This window comes from Lampetra planeri, chromosome 2, assembly GCF_965212315.1.
Source record: "Lampetra planeri chromosome 2, kcLamPlan1.2.h2, whole genome shotgun sequence".
Lineage (NCBI taxonomy): Eukaryota > Metazoa > Chordata > Hyperoartia > Petromyzontiformes > Petromyzontidae > Lampetra > Lampetra planeri.
Genome location: NC_136108.1, coordinates 20,507,371 through 20,513,649, shown reverse-complemented (window position 1 = coordinate 20,513,649; position 6,279 = coordinate 20,507,371).

The window sequence follows — 6,279 nt, the reverse complement described above, 5'->3', positions numbered from 1 at the left end:
CCTTCCTCGTCTGACAAGAAAACGTTAACCCTGCGATATCGCGCAGTCTGTTAGTCACCCCAAAACTGCAATGCACACGAAATTCAGTACGATATCAAATGTGGGTCTAAATTTACACGAGGTATGTTTATTCTTACACGTGACAACACAGTTGTGTTTGTTGTTATTGTAGTTGCTCTGGTTGCCGTATGCTTCATCGGTGTACTTTTGTTTTATTTGTTCTGCTTCCGTCACTTTGGTGACCCAGGTCATACTTGCAAGTGACCCATCCTGGTCTCTTGAAGTTCTCACCAGGTTCAACGAACTGAACTTGAAATTGAAATTAATAGGGTTTGTTGAGTTTGATATGATTTTCAATATTTTTGAAATTTAGATTCCATGATATTGAAATGTATCTAAGCGAGGCAAGCTTAGCCCGTAAGCGCTGCATTGTTAATTTAATTACGACCACTATGACAGCACACTGTTCAAGATACAATACGTCACGATGTACTCTGGAAACAATGTCACGTGATTTGTTAATCTAAATTTTCTTGTCTCTAAAATTGCAGCCTAGAGCTTAGCATATGTTCATATTGCTTGCTGAGGAATAGTCTCTTCCGACGATACTATTAAAGTATTAAGGCCCATATAATAATCAGTAAGTATGATACAGGACAAGTGAGAGTGCTTAAGCAAGACACGACACACTGCTTGGTAGAATAGAAAGAAACAAATCGGTGTCCTACTCAACTGAGTGGGAGCAAAGGTCGCGATGCATATGACACGGAATAGGATAGAGTAGTGAGAAGAGATTGACAAACCGTTATAAGCCACACCACGCAACACGATTGGGCCTGGGAGAGGATGGCCTAGTGTGCATTTACAGGGCGGGAAATGTTTTGTGTACGTGAACTTGTGAAGGAATTGCCAATCTCAACGATAACTTGTATCACTGCAAGGCATATTTCACGTGGGTAAAACTGATGATATGATTTACAAGTGAAGTCCCATAATGGGTTTCACTGCACGTTGACTGTCGAGTCCGTTTTTACAGAATGTCTTTTACTCGTGAGTATTTTTTGTTAAGTAAAAATTTCAAATATAACAGAAAAACATACGCAAACATTCAGATGGATATAACATTGTAAAATAAAAGTACAAAAATACTGCCCTGCAATAATATTTACTGTCAGCTTTCACTAAAGCAATGTCATTGTTTGACATTGAGCCCCTGAGAGATGACCTACAAATATACAGTAGAGCTGAACCTAGATTATTACATTTGATATACAACAACAACAACCGCCATTTGCCACTAAGTGGCGTTGACGTCACCACGCCGCTTGTGCCGAGCTACACCCACTGGTAGGAGGTCACGGGGCAGACCCAGGTACCACGGGTCGACTGATTGAGATGACTGGCAGATGCACCACCTGTGCCTGCTTACCATCATGAAGGTCCTTAATGATCGTGAGCAGAGGGTCAGGGACTCCGAAAGCACGAAGAATAACCCAGAGCCCAGGCCTACTGATAGTATCATAGTTATTGACCAGGTCAATAAAGCAGAGATGTAGATTTTGTTGGAGTTTCCTACACCTCTGCTGTAGCAGACGGACAGAAAATATGGAATCTGTGCAGGACCACCCTTTGCTGAAACCGCATTGGGGCTCCCACAAGCCTTTCCTCAGCGTGCCTAGCAAGGCGATGTTGAATAATCCTTGCCAGGACCTTTCCCGGCACACTGATGAGTGAGATGCCCCTGTAGTTGTCACAGTCTGTGCGGTCTCCCTTCTTAAAGAGGGGGACCACCAGGGCATCCTTGAGACTCTGGATCGCCTTTAGTACTTCTTCAAGATTTAAAAGTTACCGTGACTGCAGGAATTTATATTCTTGGTTCTTTTGGTAAAGTCACGTAGATAGAAAAAAAAGGAAAAATTTGGGGGTGAGAAAGGAGCTGAAGGAGAGGGTGCAGTCCAAGTGTGTTAGACACTGGGGGGGAGGAAGAGGGTAGAGATAGGGGGGAGAGAGAGGGGGGGTAGAGATAGGGGGAGAGACGGGGGGGTAGAGATAGGGGGAGAGAGAGGGGGGGGTAGAGATAGGGGGAGGAGAGGTAGAGCTGAAGGCGAGCGCGCAGTCCTCTCTCCACCTGTCTCTGCCCCCTCCCTCCTCCCATTGCCTCCTACATTTGCGCTGGCTGCCTTGCCCATGCTGTTTCACTTTGAACGCCCTTAATAGCAGTTGCATTTAGAAGCTTGCCACCTCTTTTCTCTACGCCTCATGAAGACCGCTTGTGTTGCGATCAAAACGTTGTGGGTTTTTTGCTTTTATTATTTTACATTTATTCCTTTTTTCTATCTACGTGACTTTACCGAAAGATCCAAGAATATACTTACTCAACAGATGGCACCTCAGCTAGCCACTCACAGGGGGGGATTTCTTCTTCCAATATTTGAGACACCGCAGCCTCAGCAGGGTCATCCCCACTTTGTCCCACGAGGGATTTTCGCTCCCCCAGGACTTCACAAAAATGCTCAACAAATCTGCAAACCTGTGTTGGGGGTCGTAGATTGGATCACCATTCTTTCCGCTAATGATTGTAATAGGTGTGGCGCTGCAGGTTACTTTTTTGATGGAGTTAAATAGCGATTTGTGATCGCAGGCCATTGAGGCAGACTCCATCTTCTCAGCAATCCGCCACACGGCTCTCCAAACCTCCGAGCGTAAGCTGCGGTAAGCCTCCTCACTCTCTGACGTGGGATGCTGTAGAAGATGATGGTGGGCCTGTCGCTTTTCTCAGCTAGCCTGAACACCTCCGCCGTCAGCCAGGGTCTCTGGGGAGGTCTGGACCATGTACCCAAAGCAGCCATTGCAGCAGCATGAGCCACAGTCCTAAACCTCGCCCATTTCCCCTCGACATCTGGAGGAGTGACGGACGATGCCAACCCCAGCTGCAAGTGATGATTAAATTCTCGCTTGCAATTTTCATCAGCTAGCTGAGACCAGGCTACCTTGGGTTTGAATGTGGTCAAGGGTATACACCCAGCACCAGAGTGGAAGAATGGCAGGTGCATCTTACAGATGACAAGTCGATGGTCAGTGGGCAGATCAGATCCACGGTAGGTCCTGGTGTCAAGGACATGGGCCCGCATCCGCTGTTTCGTCACTATGTAGTCCAGCATATGTTCTTGCTTAAACCCGGCATGTATCCATGATGTTGTGTGGATGGGCCAATGCCGGAACAGTGTGTTGGTAATTACAAGCCCATGGGCTGCACAAAAATCTAGCAACCTCTTATCGTTGTTATTGAGCTGATCTGACCCATGCCTTCCAATCACTCCAGACCAGGTGCCAGCATCATGACCAACTCGGGCATTGAAGTCGCCCAACAAAATGACTCTATCCCGAGGGGCCACTTTAGCTAGCACATATGACAAGAGGTCATAGAAGTAATCTGACTCATCGGCCTTACCTGCATCCCTCCACAGATGTTCGTCTTCGGTGGGGGCATAAGTAACCACGACCACCACTCCTTGCTTCTGGTTGATGGGAAGGCGAGCCCAAAGCAGCCTGGGGCTTACAGCTTCCCACACCTCACTGCAATGCTCCTACGCCCCCTTCATTCTTTTGTTCAGAAAAAGAGCCACTCCCTGTTGTTTGGCAGTCTCCTGCCCCGGGTCGAGGACTGTCCACCCCTCATGGTGGCACGAGCCAAAGCCGGTCCACCGGACCTACTGAATACCACAAAGATCCAGGCAGCACCGGTCCAGCTTCCGACAGAGGAGTGGCAGCCTCTCCTCCGCAGGGAGCGTTCGAACATTCCACGTGGCCACTGTCAGTGGTTTTTTGTTGTTCTGGAGGAGCCCCGAGGGTAAAGATTCAGTCTCCTGGCTCCGCCAAATGGGATTTGGCCAGGAGACATCATCAATGCCTGTTCTCCTGGGGCCTCCGACACAAGCTTAATTAACTATTTTAGACGTGGTTTTGTGGTAATTAATTGAAGGTGGAGGGGGTTACCAGCCCCTCGCACCCATCCAGAATCCCCATTTGGCCGCTGTGGTGGTTACAAACGCCATGAGGGGAATGGCCAATATAAATTGGCCCTCCCCCGCATGTCACTGCTCACCACAGCGTTACAGTCCAGCACCAACGAGGAGGTAGGGGTTGTTTTTGCTGGACCCATTTGATATAATTACAATGTGCACAAGCATTGTTACATGTTCCTGTCCACTGTAATATCATGTTTGTATTTTGCAAGAATATCCAGTCAACTCAATTTAAACATGGTAGATACACGAAATACACGATACTGTGACATTCAAAAATCAATCCTTCAATTGTATTTATTCAGAGAATGCTTTTACACGTGACTGTCATACAGTTAGAGCACCGGTTATGCAAGATAAATAAATACATATACTTGTCAATGTTTTATGTGAGTGGACGTCAATCATTTTTGGAGCAGCAAATTACTCTCAGTGGCTCCATGGTTTGGAGAATATTAAGATTTAGGGACTTTTCTTAGAGGGCAGTTAAAACTCACAGCATCTGCGGAAGTTCGCAGATTACGTATGGCAGTTAATTACTCCTAAAATTCGCGAGACACCACAATGGGAAACATTTTTTAAGCGTGACAGACTTCAAAGAAAGAAGCCTGCCGCACTAAAAAAAAACACATTCATAGCGTGGTGACATTTTTTAAGCACTTCAAACACGTCTCTGTCTCTGAGACACAGAAAGGTGCAGATAGACTAATGGGCATTCATAGACACACGGAGATGTAGAGACAGAGATACAGAAATAACATGTGAATAAAAAATATTTCAAACAAAATATTGGGTTCGGGTTATGCAGGCTTTGACGACGTGGTCTCTTGATCGGGCGATGTAGTTCGCTTTGGATGATAATTCTCAGAAATGCGAAAATTCTTAACCACAGGCGCATTTGGTCGTATGTTTGTTTGTTGAACTCCTTTCGCAACGTACATAGCTAATCGTGCTAATCAGAGGTGCGGTAAATTTGCTCCAAATGTGTTTCAGAATTAAAAAGGTGAAACTCCTATAATAATCTGCAGGCTGTTTTTTTGTTTCCCACAGACTACTGGAGTGGTGAGATTCGTGCCTCTCTCTCCCTCCTAGAATCCGCAATTTTCCAGTGCTAATCTCTTGGTGTAATTTCACGGTGTGCCGCGGATTGCACGGTCAGTGAGACGCTCATCCCATATCACCGCTAATTGTTGGAGTTCTACCCTCATTTTATCTGCGTGCAACCAGTGAGGTCAGTGAATAAACGCAGCACAGTATTTGTATACTGTCATGAAGTAAACAGTGCTCGAGGAAAGCAGGTGATACTTTAACCCAAATAACATTTCAGAATCGGAGCATTTATTTAGACTGGAGGAATCCGATGCGCTCCAAAGCTCTTTTTTTCACAGATGTCCACGTTGATTATAATCTATACTCCGGATACACATTTTCATTGCCTTTCATACGGAGCCAAACGCTCTTGGAAATATTGTTTCAAGAGTAGATAAATGACACGTTTGTACAAGACTCGTCGATAAAATAATCCCAAGGCACGACAGGTACTCTCCGTGAACATGAAAAACAAAACTTCTGCCACTCTAGTAGAGGTATGCCCGGAGATGGGAGTATTCGTCGGCATCAAGGGGAAGTGCATCCTGCCTACCCGCTGAACAGTGTTCGCTGTGCCGCACGTTGAGGGTGCAAAGTCGCGATTTAGTGTCACGTTTTCAAACGAAGGACTCCGCGTTCCTGCGGCAAGGCGACTCTGTGAGAGCACTCAATTTCACCATTGTGATTTTGTAAGTGTTGAGGGTTAGGGTTGTTAGGGTTAGGCCAGACTGAGCTTATCATTCCTCCATGCTCGACAGCACGAGTGAGAGCCATTCTGTGGGATGGAAACACCCAACAGCTTTCCTGTGGAGAGACTGGCACGCACAATAGAAATATGAAATGTCACATTTCAAGTGTGAGACAGCTGAGTTTACACATGTATAGCAGTCACACCATGGAGAGACAAAGATCCCCCGTATAGCCTTAACTGACTTAAGGGGCAAGGTCTGTTAGCGAGCACCTATGAAGGCCGGCAACGGCACATAAAGGAGGTGGTTGGCCAGCACCTCGCCCGGCCGCCTTTGTCTCCTGCGTGGCGATGTTAACACACCGCACCAGCTACCGCACTCATTTGAGGCTGAGTCGACCTAGGGAACGGCCCAGGACCGGTTCAGATAATCGTCACTGGTGTTGGCCGTGTGCAGGAATCGAATTCGGGTCGCCG